The sequence below is a fragment of the Symphalangus syndactylus genome, chromosome 11 (assembly GCF_028878055.3).
Source record: "Symphalangus syndactylus isolate Jambi chromosome 11, NHGRI_mSymSyn1-v2.1_pri, whole genome shotgun sequence".
NCBI classification, from domain to species: Eukaryota; Metazoa; Chordata; class Mammalia; order Primates; family Hylobatidae; genus Symphalangus; species Symphalangus syndactylus.
The window spans coordinates 73,365,613-73,385,817 of NC_072433.2; positions in this window are offsets into that span (position 1 = coordinate 73,365,613).

Genomic DNA, 20,205 nt, shown 5'->3' on the forward strand with positions numbered 1-20,205 from the left:
GCTTTTCCCAGGTGGTTCCCTATTATTCTACCTGAAGCCTTAGGCAGGATGATAGCCTAGGTCATGAGGACCTGAAGAAAGAGGAGGATTAAACTTCGCCAGCTCAGGGATCCTGGTCACCTGCAGGTTTTATGCAGGTTTGCAGCAGGTGACTTCTGGATATCCCCAAACACAGTAAGAAATCGAATTGTGTTCTCTCTGTTTAAAAATCATTTTGTTTTCTCTCTTTTTAGTTTAACTGATATTATTTAATTGATGCTACATTTGTTCTTATTGCCTAAAATAGTGTTTTTCAAATAGGAATGGTTTTAACATAATTTCTATGAATATATTATTTCTACTTCAAATCTGTTTCTTATAGAATTAGAAGGTATAAGTACTTTATTTATATTAAAACTAGAAGTTTACTATATGTAGGCCATAAGTGAAGTTTGACATGACTGGTTAAGATGTTTGTAACAATAAAGACCATAAGCAATGAGATTTATTAAAAAGGAATTGATTTTAGTGCTTATTTATTGAGAGACTATCAGCATTTATGTCTTATGGACTTAGGTTCTTTGAAGACTTTGAAAGAAGTATAGGTGACTCATCTTTACTTTGAATTTCATTTTTTGGCTTTATAGTTATTAAATTAAAAGCTATGCACAGAAAATAAAACTTTTAAACTAAAATATGTGTGTATATACATACGTATATATATATATACATAAAATAACACATAGCTATTTTAATTTAATACCTATACAATTCAATGTATGTATAAGCTTCTAAATTAAAAAAACCCACAAACTGATTAACATAAGCCTTTTTGATGTATAATTGCTATATTTAAATTTTTATGTATATTTCACTTGGTTATTATATTTTTTGTTGCAATGAAATTCACAGAAAATAAAATCAGCAATTTTAAATGGAACAGTTCAGTGGCATTTAGTACATTCACTATTTTATGTAACCAATACCTCTGCCTAGTTCCGAAATATTTTCATCTCTATAAAAGAAACCCCTATATACATTAGACAGTTATTACCCTTCCCTTCTTCCCCTAGTCCCTGGGAACCACCCACCTGTTTTCTGATTGGCCCATTTTTGATATTTCATAAAAATGAAATCATGTAAGATGAGACCTTTCGTGTCTGGCTTCTTTCACTTAGCATCATGCTTTCAAGGTTCATCTGTGTTGTAATGTGTATCAGTACTTCATTCCTTTTATGGTTGTATGTGCATAACACCATTTGTTTATTCATATGTTGATGGACATTTGGTTTGTTTCTACCTTTTGGCTATTGTGAATAATGCTGCTGTAAACATTGGTATACAAATATCTGTTTGAGTGTCTGTTCTTAATGCTTTTGGATATATATCTAGAAGTAGAATTGCTGGGACATATAATTCTGTGTGTGACACTTTGAGAAGCCTCCAAACAAATTTTTATAGCAGTTGAGCCATTTTACGTACTTAGCAACATTTTAGGAATTCTATTTCTCCACATCCTTGCCAACACTTCTTATTTACCCTTTTTAGAAAAGTTGCTGCTATTCTAGTGGGAGTGAAGTGGCATCTTATTGTAGTTTTGATTTGAATTTCCCTAATGACTAATTACATTGGGCATCATTTCATGTACTTTTTGGCAACATGTATATCTTCTCTGGAGACATATTTATTCAAGTCTTTGTCCATTTTTAAATTGTGTTGTTTCATTGTTGAATTGCAATAATTTTTTATATTTTCTATAAACTAGGCAGATGTTATTATTTTAGTAAATATTATTTAATTCTTTCAACTAGTAACTTCATTTGCAAACTTGTGGTTTTCATTTAAGTCATTTTAGTACAGTATATTCTGTTAATGTCTTTAATAATTTATTGTGAATGTTATTAGTATAGGAGTACTTGATTTGAGATAGAATTTGAGTTAATTTGTATGAGAATTAAATTCTATAAGGTTTTGCTAACTATGGAAAGATTATGGTTGGATATTCCCTGCTTAAAGAGGCAGACAAATTAGATACTATTTATGGAATTATGTTTTCAATTATCTATTTCTGTCTTAGTATATTTTTCATCAGTGAAATTGTAATACTTGCTTCTAGCAAAATAATGATGGTCGAATGAATAGGTGAATGATTGGGAGGATGAAATACTAATAACCATCTGTTAAATATATTATGCGTGTCTTTGAGAAGTTCTACAAATAACTTTCTTATTCTACTGGACTTACTATTTTTTTTTTGCCAAAGTTGTTATCCATGAACATTTAAAAATAACCTATCTAATGTTATGACTATGACATTATATGTGTATAAAGATATATTTTAAATGGCAAACCATCATTTTATCCCAATAATAATGCTCACTTGATTGTGGTGAACTAAATTTTTGATGTGCTGCTGCACTCAGTTTGCTTTGTTGAGGAATTTTGAGTCTAGGTTTATAAGAGATATTGGCCTATAGTTTCATTGTTGTTGTGTCTTTGCTAGATTTTGGTATCAGGATGATACTAGTTTCACAGAATGAGTTATGGAGGAATCTCTCCTCTATTTATTGAAATATTTTCAGTAGGATTGGCACCAGCTTTCCTTCGTACACCTGGTAGAATTCAGCTGGGAATCCATCTGGTTCAGGGCTTTTTTGGTTGGTAGGCTTTTTATTAATGACTCTGTTCAGGATTTCTGTATCTTCATGGTTCAATCATGGAAGGGTGTGTACTTCCAGGAATTTATCCATTTTCTATAGGTGTTCTAGTTTGTGTACATGGGGATGATCATAGTAGTCTTTGAAGATCTTTTGTATTTCTGTGAGATCAGTTGTGTGTTACCTTTGTCACTTCTGGTTGTTCTTATCTGGATATTCTTTTTTTCTTTGTCAATTTAGCTAGTGATCAATAGATTTTGTTTATCCTTTTAAATAACCAATTTTTCATTTTTTTATCTTTTGTATGATATTTTGGGGTCTCAATTTCATTTAATTCTGCTCTGATTTGAGTTATTTCCTTCCTTCTTCTAGCTTTAGGTTTAGTTTGTTCTTATTTTTTGAATTTCTTTAGATATAAAGTTAGGTTGTTAATTTGAGATTTTTCTCCTTGATGTAAGTATTTAGCACTGTGAACATTCCTCTTAATATTGCTTTTGTCAAATCTTAGACATTTTGTATGTTGTGTCTCTATTTTCATTTGTTTCAATTTTTTTTAATTTCTGCCTTAATTTCATTGTTTACCAAGAAGTCATTCAAGTGCATGTATTCCTATGATTTTTGAGAGTTCTTCTTGGTATTGATTTCCATTTTTATTGCATGTGGTCCGTGAAGATGGATGGTACAATTTTATTTTTTTGAATTTGAGACTTGCTTTATAACTGAGCATGTGGTCAGGCTTAGAGTATGCTCCATGTACAGATGAGAAGAATGTATATTCTGTGATTGCTAAGTTGAGTATCTCTAGATACTGTAGATGTCTATTAGGTACAGCTAGTCAAGTGTTGAATTTAAGTCCAGAATTTCTTCGTTAGTTTTCTGCCTCGATGTCTAATGCTATCAGCAGGGTGTTGAAATTCCATGATATTATTGTGTTGCTGTCAAATTCTTTTCACGGGCCTAGAAGTAATTGTTTTATAAATCTGGGTGTTCCAATGTTGGGTGCATATACATTTAGGATAATTAAGGCTTCTTGTTGAGTTGAACCCTTTATGTAATGCCCTTCTTTGTCTTTTTTCACTGCTATTGCTTTAAAGTCCATTTTCTTTGATATATGAATAATGACATTTACTCATTTTTGTTTTCCTTTTACATGGTAGACCTTTATTCCTTTATTTTGAATCAATGGGTATCATTACATGTGAGATGGGTTTTTTGAAGCTGCTTTTTTTTTCCACATAGAAAATCAAATTTGTGCTTCTTTTAAAATTTTTGAATAGATGTAAATATAATATGATTGACTGGAAAGCCTTTTTGTGTTTTAGAAGTCCCCAAAATATATACTTTCTTAAAGTATGACCTATGCAGAGATTTAGATCTCTTTCACCAGGAATATCAATGAAAATGCCCAAACAGGAGTTAGGATGAAGTAATACTTTACAAGAAGCATGTGTTGTAGAAAACTATCTTTTGGGTAAACTTCTGAAATATTTCTGGAAATACTAAGATTTGTGCAAGTGAATAATTAAGAGTTAATTTTGTATACAGTTTACTAAAAAGCTGATAAATAAATTGTCTTTCACTGTAAATTAAACTACATCATGTTATAAAAGTATTTAACATTATTTTACTGAGAAATAGTAAAGCAAAATTTGGTTTTATATAACTTATTTTAAAAACTCAATTAAGCAACTTGCTATTACAAAGCATGTTGTTGAAGAACCACAAGAGTTAAAAACCAAAAGAAAATATCCATGATATACTCAAATCATAAAGGATTCTCATACGTGCAGAAAGAAAATAAAAATGTGATTAGGTTCAGACTCAGATATGTTTGTCATAGTGAAAGTTTAGTGAAACTGATCAATCAAGAGTGAGACTGATATTGGATAAAGTAAGATTTTGAAAGAGAAAAGATTCATGGGAGTTGAAGAAGAGGTGATCAATGCTAGGTAAATATTAATCCTAGGGTTTCATCCAATAAATCATTATATTGTCATTCATTTCTTAGTAAATAACAGTTATTTGAAAATTATAATGCTTCCAGTACTGTTTATACTTATATTTTTAGATATAATGGAAATTCAAGGAAGTTTCCAAGAGTTTTTCTTAATAAACTGGCTCTCTGTATGTGTGCTAAATATATGGCTTTTATGATTCACTGTTAAACATAGAGGCAAAAGCCAATGGCCTTCAGTGTGCCTTTTCTTTAAGCAAAATCTTTAGTTGGACACTTTTCTTGCATTTTTGCTTCACAAAGTATAGTCTTTTGATAAGTATGCTCCTTCTTTGCAGAAATTCACACTGCTGACCTTGCAGCCTTCTGCTGTGGAAGGGCTGCCACTGGCAACTGCAGATTAATACCAACTCAAATCTCATTGTTTTTGATTAAGGTCTTGAGGTTAGAAAAATGTAATTTGTACCCTACAAGGTAGAATAGAAAGAACATGACAGCGATTAATCCTTTTCTTGCTGATGAGAATGATAAAATACCACTTGTTACCTACAATATCTTTGCTAATATTCCAAAAGATAAATTTTTTCTTCATGTTTATTTATAGATTATTATTTTTCATAACTTTTAAGTGTTTAAAATAAAACTTTATTAAGCACTTTGAAAGACCAGGAACATGTCAATATTATTTTTGCAAGAGTTATTTGTGAAAACTGAAATGATGATGTGTAATGAAACAGAATTTTAATGAAACATAACCCCCCTATACATGTATATAAAAAAGGGCAAATATATTTTTTCAGGTCCATTGTGTATTACAAATTTGGTAAGTTCAGGAATTCCAATAAAGAGCAAATCAATCTGGTACAGTGAAGCTATTAGCATATTTAATTTAAACGTCATCATTTTACCTAGATTTTTAAACTTAGTGTGTTTATATGGTGTTAGCTTCACTTACCTATGTTACTCTCAGGTCTCACCAATTTGGTTTCAGTGTAAATTATCTAAACTTTATTAACTACAAAATGCTTTGTATGGCCTCTGGTCTGGCAAAGTAGAGGAATTACAGGTACTAAAGTAATGACATATTCCACCTTTCTCTAATCTACCTATGTGTTCCAATCAAACTCAACACTTAACGATATATGCAATTCAAAAAAAAATGCACAATTATTGAACAAAGAAGGACAATTAAAGAAGAAGTGCCAAGGTTAACATCTCCCAATAATTCCGCTCTTGGCAAGATATAAATATTTTGGGGACATGACAAGGGCATTCTCTTTGGATATATATGAGTGATAACAAAATCTCTGTGAGTACATTTATTGCTCATAAATTTCTTGTGGTTGTTAACCATCAAACTTCTTGTACCAGAAGAAGCCAAAGAGATCATTTTGAATGTCAGAGTGCTTCACAGAAAGGAAGGATTTCACTAATCACTATGGGCCAAACACATGACAGGAGCTCTGTCTTACAGCTTTTGAATTACATGATTCACATTTTTCTATCTCCTCGATGACTATTGCATCATATGTGGAATATAATCCTCAGTAACTTATTAATGTCTAAGACCTGCTCAGAAAAATTAAAGATTATTGTGAGTTAAACATATTTAACCTGTTTTGGAGCAAATTGTGATTTAAAACATAAAAGAAAATCTCAAAACTGAAGGATGATCCTAAAACTAGGAACTGAAATATTCCTATAGCCTACTATTCTTGATAAATTTAAGAGTGTTTCTTCTCTTTCAACATTTATTTTTATTTTTTTTTAGTACTGTTGCAGTTACAATTTCTTTTATTATTATTATTATTATTATACTTTAAGTTTTAGGGTACATGTGCATAGCATGCAGGTTTGTTACATATGTATACATGTGCCATGTTGTATTTTTAATTCATAAACTCATTGCTATGTACTTAATTGTGTCCCTGCAAAATGTATATAATGAAGCTCTAATCCCCAGTGTGATAGTATTTGGAGATGGAACATTTTGGAGGTAAGTAGGGATAGATGGCACAATGGGGTGGGGCCCTCATGATGGAATTAATGGCTTTATAATAAAAGGAAGAGAAAGATCTCTCTCTCTCTCTCTCTCTCTCCCTCCCCCGCCACCCCTCCCCATGTGAGGACACAGCAAAGAGGCAGTCATCCAAAAGTCGGGAAGAGACCGTCTCCAGCAATCAAATTGGCAAGGACTTTGATCTTTGACTTCAAGTCTCTAGGACTGTGAAAAATAAGTATCTGTTGTTTAAGCCATCTAGTTTATGGCATTTTGTTATAGCATGCTTAGAAGACCAAAAATATTGCTCCGCTTCCTTATATTCAGGAATAGATAACCACAAACAAAAGTCATAGTAAATATTGCCAAACATGGCTTGGAGTATCATTGTAAAGTAGGAGGCTTAATAGGAAAGATAAGAAAATAGGTATTCAAATATGGGCATAATTATTCTTGATAATTTCTGAATTCAGAAGAGTTAAGTCCATTAATGTTAAAGAAAGTGTTTCTTCCTTTCCCTTTACAACTCTGAAGATTATGAATTTATCTCTAATGTGGATTAAGACAGAAAAATGAAAAAATATCAGTGACTGGTTTTATCAAAAATAATAAAGAAAATGTGGTATATACACACAACAAAATAGTATTCAGCCATAAAAATAATGAAAATCTGTAATTTGCAACAACATAGGTGGAACTGGAGGACATTATGTTAAGTGAAATAAACCAGGCACCCAAAGACAAATTTTGCATGTTTTTAATCATATATGATAGTTAAACTTTTTTTAATTGAACTCATGGAGATAGAGAATAGAATCATGGTTACCAGAAGCTGAGAAGGGTAGTTGGGAAGGAAGGATAAAGTGTGGATAGTTAGTGGGTACAAAAATATAATTAGAGTGAGTAAAATCTAGTATTTGATAACACAACAGATTGACTATATATAATAATAATTTATAGTATATTTTAAAGTTACTAGAAGAGTGAAATTGAAATGTTCCTAACACAAAGAAATGATAAATGCTTGAGGTGATAGATACTCCAGTTATCTGGATTTGATCACTACACATTGTATGCCTGTATCAAAACAACACATTTACTCCACCAATACGTGCAACTACTAGGTACCCATAAAAAAGTTAAAAATAAAATAAATCCAAATAAAGAACATCTTATTATCTATATACCATATAGAAATCAAGTTTATTAAAACAGGCTTAAACATGAGTAGCAAATTTATAATAATAATTTTTAGTTGGTGACTACAAACACTACCTTTGATCTTTCTGAAAATTTCAGTCACATCTCTGCTCTGCTTTTCATGCTTTTCTGAGAGTGCCCTGGATTTGATCTTAAATCATGAACCTTTTTTTTTCAAAGCTTAGAATCTTTTACCCTCTTGAGAGCCTGAGAATCTTCAAAAACAAGTCATGTCTCCTTTGTTTTAACAGTACTTGCTTTATATTATCTCTCGCCTGTCATCTTTATTCTAATCAGCAAGTAGGAACCAAGGCAGCACTTTAAACAATCTTGTCGAAAATCATCTTAGCTAGATTATCCAGTTCAATAGGGGAATTTTCCACATTGCATATTACTTTAGCTAGTAGTATTGATAAAATAAAAAAGAAATAGATCATTCTACAATCATAGCAATAGATCTTAATTGCTCTACATTTAACATACAGGCAAATATTACGATGTGAATGTGCCATTCATTGAGTTTCATATAGCATGTTTCAAGAGGAGAATATTTTCATAATCCTGAAGTATTTTCTTATGCCCTGCCTCCCAAGCCAATGTCCCCCACCTTTACCATCCCAGATGACAGATACGATTTTATGATCACAAGCTATTATTGTTCAACTCAGCATTTTATACAAATGGAATAAAAATGTATGCACTTTTGTGTGTTACTGTGTTTCAACTACCATAATGTTTTTGAGGGTTGTCCTTATTAGATGCATCACTATTTTTGAAATTTTTATTGCTGAGTAGTATCAGATTGTATGACTATAAAATAGCTTGTTAATTCTTTCTCTAGTTAACGAACATCTTTTTCCACTTTTTAAATACAATGAATAAAACTTCTATATTCTTTCTGTTGAAATATATTTTAATTTCTCTTGAATAATTACCTAAGAGAATTTTGGAGTCATAGGCTTTATACATGCTTAACTTAAAAAAAAAAAAAAACGCCAAGAAGTTTTCTAAATGTTTGTATCATTTTACGTTTCTACCAGCAATGTGTAAGAGTCCTGTCTGCTCCTCTTGATTGCTGACATTTGGTATTAGCAGTCTTTATTTTAGTCATTCTGATGCTTATGTATTTGTATTTTACTGTGGCTTGATTTGGGATTTCCTTGATGACTAATGATGTTGAGCAGTTTTACATGTGATTATTTGACATTCGTTTTCTTTTGTAAAGTTTTAATACTTTTACCTATTAATTTATGTTTGTCTTTTTTAATGAGTTGCAAGAATTTTTCATAAATTTTAGAATAAATTATTTGTTAGATATATGCAAGTACTTTCCTCGTCTGAGTCACATATTATTTTCTTGATGTTTTCTAAAGTACAAAAATTTTAAATTTTAAATCACTTTTATTATGTGCACTGTCTACAATCTAAGAAAACTTTGCCTGAGCCAATATTTCAAGATATTATATATTTTCCTCTAATAATATTTTTGTGTTTTACTTTATATATTTTTTTGCCTTTATGCCCATCAATCTCATTTGTTTTATTGGACATAATACTTGTACGTATTAATGGGGTACACATAATATTTTGATACATGCATACAATGTATAATGATCAAATCAGAGTAATTGAGATATCCATTACCTCAGGTATTTATCATTTCTTCTGTTGGGAACATTCCAAATATTATTTTCTAACAATCAATTATTCTTGTTGTTCAAGAACATTATATAATGTGAAGTTGGGCTGTTTATTTTTTCAACATGTATAGTCAATACATATGTATGTATATGTTATTCAAACAGCATTTATTGAAAAGATAATTCTTTTTTCATTGAATTATTTGGTTTCTTGTCAAATAACATATCATGTACATATGGATCTATTACTAGGCTCTACAGTTTTGTTTATTTCTTTTTATATTCTTTTACTAATATAACACTGTCTAGACTACTGTAGTTTTAAAGAAAGTATTAAAATCTGGTAAATTAAGTCTACAAATATGTTTCTCTCAATCAGGATAAGTTGAGCTGTTATTGTTTCCTTGCATTTATAAGTAAATATTTGAATTATCTTGTAAATTTTTCTATATGAAGACTGCTAGAATTTTGATGGGAATTGTGTTGTGCAGATAGACCTATTTGGGGAAGAAATTATATCTTAATAATATTGAGTCTCTCATCCTGCAAATTTTCTCAACGTTTTGTTTACAAAGAATAATTATGCATGTATTTTACTACATTGGCCCTAAGTGTTTGATGATTTAGTTCCTACATAAATTACTTTTAAAATTTTAAAAACATTTATAAATAATACTTTTTAGTTATACACCTGCGCTATTCGTAACCACAAATAGGATACAAGTAATATTCCATCAACAGTTGATTGAATAAACTATGATGTATTCATATTATTGAATACTTTATAGCAAAATAAACATCTAAGTTGTGCCTTTGTAATTATACTGGTCAACCTGGGTGTAAGGTTTAGGAAATGGAAAAATGAAAATGGGTTCTGACACTCAGTATTCTCTTTATTGATTTTAAAGTTGATTATATAATTGCGTATAGCTGATAAAAATTCACTTAGCTCTTTGTATAGTCATATGTCTTCTGGTTTGTATGTGTATTATACTTAAAATGTGTAAAAGTCTTTTGATATGTATATAGCAATACTTCCTCCTCATGTTTTCATATCTATTTGTATGCAAATATGCTAGTTTTTTCCCATCTTAAAAAATCTTTTCCTCTATTTATTTTCTCCCCTCTTTGATAATAGAAATGTCTGTATTTGTTATCTTTATCATTATTAAGTCTTTAACCTAAAGAAGTGTGGCTTATATCCATGTCATATCATTGAAACTGTATCTGTCACAGTTTTCAAAAATTTTCTGTTAAATAAATCCATGGTCTCTTTCACTTCCTTATTATCAGTTTATTTAACCTCATAATACTTTCTCCTTTTCGAAATACTCTCCTGTATTGGCTTCTGTGACAACACTGGAAGCACCTGCTCAGTTAATTTTGCTGGGTCCTAACCTTAATCCAACTTACAAATGAAGGAGTACTCCCAGGTGCTCTTCTTCTTTCTACTCTGGTCTTTCCCTAGATAATTTCACAGAGCTTTAACTATTATCCATATGCAAATGAACCTCTTAATATATATCTCCAGCTCAGTATTCTGTCTTGAATTTCAGGCTCATATTATTAATGTCTTACTTGATATTTCAAATTTGTGTATACAGTATGTATATATTAATAGACGCAGACACAAATTGACACATTTATATTCATACACACACACACACACACACAAACTGTGCTCAACTACCAAAATCTATTACATTTATAGTGTCTTCTGTCTTATTAAACCATATAACATCCGTCATCAGTTGACTTAGCCAATAATCCAACAAGCGTAATTATTTTTCTTTTTTCTTAATACTCGCAGTCAACAATGGCAAAGGTGATGATACAAAATAAATTGAGTGAATACATTCTACTCTATCCCTTAGATAATCATTAGCACTCTGTCAGTGATGACATTTATTATGTTGATACAATGTGACATTTCAAATTGATGCTAATATCATTCATGAATATTGGCATGTTTATTTTAGCCTTTAGCCTATATTGTTCAATAAATAATGAGTGAATGACAAATAAAGGTACAGAATGACAGAAAAACAATCATATTACTTTGTTCTCTTCCTTTGAAAAGAAAGGTCCAGATTAATCATCGCTTTCTTTCATGGCTACAAAATTTTTCAGTATGATGCGCTTTTTAATTGTTCTGTATAAGCTTGAATCTACAGTGAAGATTCATTTGAACACATATATACCACATAATCCAATTATTTCTATTCTATGCTCAACACTGAAACTACTTAATGAGAAGTTTTAAGTCTTTTGCAGTACTTTCGAAGAGCACGGTAACTTAATGCATTAAGTCCTGAATATGCAGTCATAAAAAGATATGACTGTTTATGTGTATAAATATATATACACACACATATACAATCACAAAGGGATAGGCCCCACTTGTTCAGAATTATGTCTAATATGCATTAGTTACTTATTTAAAAATGAAATTCAATTTTGGCTAGAATTGCACTGACATTTCATAGGGAATTTTCTTGAATTACCTTTGATAAAGAAAGAAATTCCTATTTTGAAAAGTGATAAGCTACATAATGTTAACAATAAATGGAATATAAAAGAAGTTAAAGAGGTGTGGGTTTTTACTTATCTGTACATTTTCAAGCATCTCCTCTCTTACAGGCCAAAGAGTTTTCACTCGACCTGAAAGAAAAATCTAGCATATAATTTAAAAGCTTTTGCGAGGAGAGCATTAGTACAGATTTTTCTAGATCAATACCTGAACATCATATGGTCAGGCTAAGAAAAATCAATCAAATAAAATAATACAGGAGAAGAATGTAAGACAACAATAAATGTTACTGAAGATACACAATAGCTAAGAACAACATAGTCAACAACAAATAAAAACTCTTTTTGCAGTGGAGACCTATAAATGTAGGTTAGTATTATTAACATAACTACAAATAACAAATGCATACTTACATTTTGAGTTATAAAACATTCCACAATCCAAAGTATCTAATATTAAAGTACATATATTATAAATTATGGTGAATGACTCATTATTTTCAAGACTATCTCTTAATAATGACATTATATTATGTGCTATTAATAAAATATGTTTTTTTAAAAGACAAGTATTTGTTATTTTTGAAATTAAAAAAGATGCTATTAGGTAAAAAAGCAAATGACTAGAAATACTTAAATGTTATTTGGTATGAGATACAATTGCATTGGCAACAAGATAGGAAACATAAAGAGATGATAAATAATGACTGCTAGAAAATAAATAATTTGGTTCAGTAGGGGAGAAAATTAAATTAACCACTGAGAAGAAAAAGAAAGAAGTTTCTTCTTCATAGCATTAAGCCTTATTGAAAAATCAATGAAACCTGTGTGTAGAACCTAGCGATTACATCCAATCCCAATGTGCATTAATTATTGTTTATCTATGGATAGGGAAATAGTAGGCTTGTATACCTTATTGTGCTCTCTTGGCTGCTTAAAAAAGAATTAGACATCAAGACAGAAAAAGAGTTCTTAAACAAGAAATAAAAGGAAAGACAGATTAATTCAGTTGCATAAAAATAAAACAACTTCTCTTCTTCAGTAGATTTAGATTTAACTAAGTAAACCAGGAAATACAAGCCATAAATGTAGAAAAGTATTTGAAGTTCAGATATGCAAGAAAGACTTACTATCTAAAAAATATAAGGAAATGCTACAAATTACTACAAAAGGGCAAAGAAAATAAGTGGTATAAAATATAAACCGAACAGAATATGAAATAAAAATGGTCAATAAATATACATTTGAAAATGTTAACCAGCCTAGTATTAAAAATCTAAATTCAATTATTAAGTAGATGATTTAACAATCTCTTCAAATCAAAATCTGACATTACCTTGTTTTGGAAAAAATTTGAAACTATAGTACTCATACATTGATGATAGAAGTTATATTAGTGCAATCACTTTAAAGGGCAAGTAATTTGAAAATGTGTCTCTCCTATGTACAAAAATTTACTCATAAAGAAACACAGATTCTTATGTCAAGGAAAGATTAAGAATGTTTACACCACCATAGTTTGTCATTAAAAAAATATATAATTATCTATAATGAATAAATTAACAATAGTATATTATATAATTGAATAATATATAATAGAATGAATGATCTAGGAAAACACATATAGACATCAATAATTTTCTCAGACAAAAATGTTTAGGCCGGGCACAGTGGCTCACGCCTGTAATCCCAGCACTTTGGGAGGCCTAGGCGAGCGGATCACAAGGTCAGGAGCTCGAGACTAGCCTGCCCAGCATGGTGACACCCTGTCTCTACTAAAAATACAAAAAATTAGCTGGGCGTGGTGGCATGTGCTGGTAGTCCCAGCTACTTGGGAGGCTGAGGCAGGAGAACTGCTTGTACCTGGCAGGTGGAGGTTGCAGTGAGCCAAGGTTGTGCCACTGCACTCCAGCCTGGGTGACAGAGCGAGACTCCATCTCAAAAAAAAAAAAAAAAAAAAAGGGTTTAAAAACACACAAAAATACTTATATATTTTAGGGATAAGTACATATGTAAGAAATAGAAACACGTAATGAACATCAAATTGAGAATGCGGATTCCAGTTTTGTTTTAAAATGGATGGGGTTTACCTGTTATTTTTGACAAATGATTTTTCACGGCAAATTCAAAAGTAAATTACAAAAATTGTTGGCATCTCATAAGAAGGAAATCAGCAAATCATTTATCCATTTGACCTCAGTTTGGTTTTCCTCCACAGTGCTGCTTATATAAATCTATTTTTAAAAAATCTTAGTACACAGTTGAAAATGTCGGTATTCTGTATTTCAATATTAACTGTAATGTCAGCTGAGGGTTTTTCATAGATCCTATTTATCTGTGTGAGGAAATTCTTTCCATTGCTCTTATATTGTTTTTATAATGAAAGTGTATTAGTTTGTCTAATGCTTTACATGAGACTACTGAGATTATCAGGTTAACTGTTTATACTCATTATTTGATCTTATCAGATTTTAAATTTCTTTTTTAGTCCATTTTGGCATTTGATAGCTTTCTCAGAATTTATCAGTTTCACCTAGGTTTTCTAATGTATAGGCTTAGTATTGTTCATAGTATTCTCATAATCTTTTTAAAAATTTTTGTAACATTGATAGATGTCTCCTGTTTCATTCCCAATTTTAGAAATTTGAGTCTTTCTTCTCCTCTTTTGCTGTCATTCTACCTAAAAGTTTTTCATTTTGTTTATCTTCCAGAGAGACAACTTTTACTCTCATTGTTTCCCTCTTAATGTTTTTATATATTTTACTTCATTTATTTCCAATCTAATCTTTGTTTTTCCTTTATTTTTACTTTGGATTTATTTTGTTTATTCTTTTTCTAGTTTCCTGAGTTGTATGTTTAGGTTATTTATTTAAAATTTTTACTTTTTTGCAATATAAACATTTACAGCTATCAATTTCCCTTTAAACACTGTCTAGAGGCATCACTTAATGCATATTGTGTTTTGGTACAATCATTTGAAAATATTTTCAATGTTTTCTTCTAATATGTTTTTTACTCACTTGTTAATTTTTGTTAATTTTAGTGAATTTCCTTGGTCGGGCGTGGTGGCTCACGCCTGTAATCCCAGCACTTTGGGAGGCCGAGGCGGGCGGATCACGAGGTCAGGAGATCGAGGCCACGGTGAAACCCCGTCTCTACTAAAAATACAAAAAAATTAGCCGGGCGTGGTGGCGGGCGCCTGTAGTCCCAGCTACTCAGAGAGGCTGAGGCAGGAGAATGGCGTGAACCCAGGAGGCAGAGCTTGCAGTGAGCGGAGATCGCACCACTGCACTCCAGTCTGGGCGACAGAGTGAGACTCCGTCTCAAAAAAAAAAAAAAAATTTTAGTGAATTTCCAAAGTTTTGAAAAAAGCTGATTTTGCCAAATTTTGATAATGTTCTCACTGATTGTATAGATTCGTAGATTTTCAAAAGTTGTCACTCTATCAGTTTGGAAGTGTTTACGATGATATAGTCTAAAAGAAAACTATATGTTTGGAGGGGGGCATTCTAAATTCTAAAACATCATATTTCCTGAGAAATTTATGTGAGGTTTCTGAAAAGCTTTCAATATTTGGAGGCCTTTTTGTTTGCTTGCCTTTTATGATTTCACTTATCATAACAGAATTACTGCTGTTTCATTTATCACTATATCTCAGCTAAAAATGTTAATATTTCACTTGAATATTACAGTTGATGTAATTTCACTACAGATGTGGTAAAATTTTAGAAAAAAATGAACAAATTTTTATCTTTATATAATTTTAAAATATTAAAGTAATTTTAAATAACAGGCAAAAAGATTATATTGTCAACATATTTCATTTTAGAACTTAAAACTTCAAATTATAATACTATTCTTACCTGTATCTATTACTATTAGAAGAAAATTATGTGGAGAATTATAAGGTTATTGTCCATTAAATTACTAATATAAAAATATTAGTCTGGTAATAACCACCAGACTAATATTTTTATATTAGTAATTTTATTGCATCAAAGAAGAGTAAAAGCACTTCCCAGGTAATAATAATTGTAAGCAAAATTGATGGCAGTATTAGACAATATGTAAATGAACACAGAGTCTTCACTTTGATTTTGCTGAGAAATATACATTTTCAAAAGCTGGTTTCAATTTTAATATTAATTATTTTAAATATGGTATTGCATATTTTATCAAAGTACTTCCTAAAGTAGATTGGATGATTGATTCTGATTTTTGAGTATTTTTTCTTACTTTACCAACTAAACTATACTGATATTTTATATGTTAAGGATTTTGATCATGAACTCTTCCATTTATCTATGAGCCCTTGGGAAAATTGTGTACCTTTATTTCTTTAATTGTAAATTCAGAAAAAATACAGTCACTGCCTTATGGGCTTATTAGATAACTAAAACATACCAACATTGCTTATAAAATTACCTTAAATGTGGAAGAAATATATTAATTATTATTACTAGCAAATCAACTACTCACTTTCTTGCCTCTAACACACCTTCTCATGAAGCTAAAACAGGACAAATTTTACTTCAGTTCAGAATTTTGTTTTCATAAACTTAGAGTTATCAAAATTAGAATATTCCATATTAATCCTTAAGAAACCCATAAAAAGGTTACCTAAAGACAGTTTATATATTTTAATATTCTTATCATGAATTTTCTTTACCAATTAGAAGTTCAACTTAGACTAAGATGGACTCCGTTTACACTGTTAAGATTAATTCTACAAAATCCAATGATTGCTATGAAATAAAACAACTGTGCATATTCTGTAGTGTTTATTCTGGATTAAAAATTGATTAATAAAAAATAGATCACTATTTTTTATCAGAAATATCATGAGTTTTAAATATCTAAGCAATTATATGAAGAAGAAGTATTGACATAGAAGATGCTTGTGATGTCATTTGAAAAGTATGCTGACTCAAGATTTAAAACCCATCTCTCTTTATCACACAAACATTGATGAAAGTAACTCAGATTTGGCATTGAGACATTAGTTCTGACACCAACTCTGCTAATACTGTATGCTTGGCTTTCATGAAAGGTTAAATGAAACAAGATTTAACCTGTCATGAAAGTCACAAAAGTGTTCTTCTTTAAAAACAGCTCTAAGGTATACGCAATATAAATAAAACTATATAAAAGCAAAACAAAGAATAGTAATGACAGATGGGCCATTCTGTCCTTTCCGTTGCTAGTAATCAAATAAGATAAAAAAATTTTAAAGTTTTTCTGAAACCACAGAGAGCTAATATGTAGAGAAAACAATTGGAGAGGTAAGCCTTAGAGTTAAGACCACTTTTATCCTGAGAGATTACAGCAATTCCAAAAGAAATGTCTAACAAGCTGACCACAGCAATTAAAATAATCTGTGAACTAAGGAGATAGAATCATGGGTTCAGGGTGCTCAAAGGAAGGAAATATTTCGGTTTCCTGTGTATTGATTTGAGATCCAAAGAGAAGCAGACAAAAATAAATAAATGAATAAATAAATAATTAAGTATACAGAAGATTTTCATCACCCAATTAAAAAACTGCTTTCACTAGAATTTATAGAAAATTAAATTTCACCACTGCAGAATGCACTTTACTTTTTTTCTCATATATGAGTATTTTTCAAATGAGTTTATGTAGGACTATAAAATAAATCTCGGTGAGTTTCTCTGATAATAGTATGTTTAATGACAAGCCAATAATAAAAATGCAATTACAAGATTCTCCCAAAATTTGGAAATTAAGAAATATACTTAAGTCCTGGGTCAAGGAAGAGATTAAAATGGAAATTAAAACATAATTTAAACTGAGTGATTATGGCCTACAGATGTAATGATACTGACTTTATGATAAATTTGGCACTGAATACCAGTAGAGAAAAGATATATTTTTCAAATTAATGGTACTCTGTCATTTGAATACTCATGGGAATGCAATATGACAACCCTGCCTCACAACCCACACAGAGTAAATCTAGTTGAGTTATATTTATATAGAGAAGAAAAATTTAAACAATAAATGGTCTATAAATTACAAAGGACTTTGTAGCTGGGTAAGATTTCCTAAAGAGGATATAAAATACATTAAGGTTAAAAAACTTAAATGTTAGTACTGTTTTTCATTAAAAGAGACAATTAAGATAATACAGTTATAAACTACAGAGTAGGAGAAAATATTGTCAAAATGTTATGTCTGAAAAAGGGATCGCAGCAATGAAAAAGCACAAATCAACAGGAAACAGAACAAGAGATCAATATGCAAAATATTGCTAAAAGACTTACACAAGTACTTTATAAAACAGGCTATCTAGGTGTACAATAAGCATATAAAATGTACAGCAAGCAAAATAAAAATTGAAGCCATCATGTACACATATCAAGTTGCAACAATTAAAATGCTTAACAATGCCAAATATTACCAAGGATGTTAAATATATGGGACTACTCATCCATTGCTGTTAGGAATGTATATTGGAACCACTCCTTTGGAAACTATTTCATAAGTGGGCAAAAGACCTAAACATATGCATACCTTCTAATCTAGCAACTACTCCTAGGCATATAATAAAGGATTAAATATATCTGCACATAAAATGTAAACACAAGAATATTTATAGTAGCATTAAATGCTAGAGTTCAAAACTAGAATCAACCCAAATGTGTGACAAAAATAGAATAAATAAATAAATAAATAGTGATATAGTCATACACTAAGAAATACTACGCAGAAGTGAAAATTATTTAACTATGCTACAGATAGCAAAATTGATGACTTTCATAAACTTAGTGTTGAGCAAGAGTCTAGAGACAAAATGAAGTGTTTTTCATAAACAATTTATATAATAGTGGAAAATAGGCAAAACAATCCACTATTTTTAAAAACTTTAATTGTGGCAAAATATACATAAAATGTATCCTGTGAATCATATATGGATACAACCATATATATAAGGATTTATTTCTGGGCACTTCATTTTATTCCTTTGCTATATATGTATGTCTGTCTTTATGCTGGCATCACACTGTTTGTTTACCATCACTTTTGAATGAAAGTACGTTTTGAAAGATTGTTTTGGCTATTTGCGACCTCTTGAGGTTTCATATGAATTTTATAAAAAAATTATATTTCTTTAAAGAATGTTATTGGAATTTCCATAGGTATTGCATTGAATTCATAGGCTATTTTGGGTAGTATTGACATCAAAACATAATTAAGTCCATAATTTCCTATCTTTAAAATAAAGGCAATACAGTAGGCACATGTGAGATATTTAAGAACAATTGTCAGAACTACAGGGCAGTTTCCAGATTGCATATAAGTGACCTTAACAATTTACAACAAAGTCTCACTGCAGCACGCACAACTTTTGAGGAAAATTTAATTTTAGAGAAAAGGAAATGTCAGCAACAAATACAGAAGTGAAAATAATTTCCAAGTTACAGTTCTACACTTAGCTATGGTATCAATCAGATGTGAAGGCAGATTAAAGGCATAATGGATGTCAAATGGAAAAATTTCACTTTTCTCTACATTTTGGCTGTGACCTCAAGCTAAAAAAGTAGATAATAATAGTCACATAATCTAAAATGAGTTGAAGACACATCTCCAGTTAATTTGAAAATAGTTGACTTGAAATTTCTCACTTGTAACCCATAACCCATATAACTATTTATGAGCAGATGATAATATAAAGATTTATCAAAAAGGGAAAGGAGACACTGTAATGTTAGTAGTTAGTCTAGTATGAAATGTTCTATTTATATACTCTCTTTCCAATACCCAATTAAAATCAATCGGTGGTCCCTGGCAACAACATAGAACCTAATGAAAATATTGGAGTATTATTTCTGTTTTGAGTAGCGTGAGATTAATGTGCTTTTCTAACAATAGAGGGAAATTTATGCACAAATAAATTATCTAGGAAAAAGCTAAACACATGCACAAACACACGTATTCATTGTTGAAAATAGGCATTGTAGACCATTTTGGAGAGGATTATAGAAAATGTAACGGGTGGGTGTAGAGAGAGAATATATGGGAAAACTTTGCACTTTCTGTTGAACTTTTCTGTAAACTAAAACCATTCTATAAAATAGTCTATTGATTTTTAAAAACTGCAAGGAAATAGAAAGAAACCTGTAATATAATTTGAGATTTCAATATCCCTCTTTTAATATTGGATAGTATAAGTAAAACGAAAACCATGGAGGATAAAGTCTTGGCCAACATTTTAAATCAATTTAATAC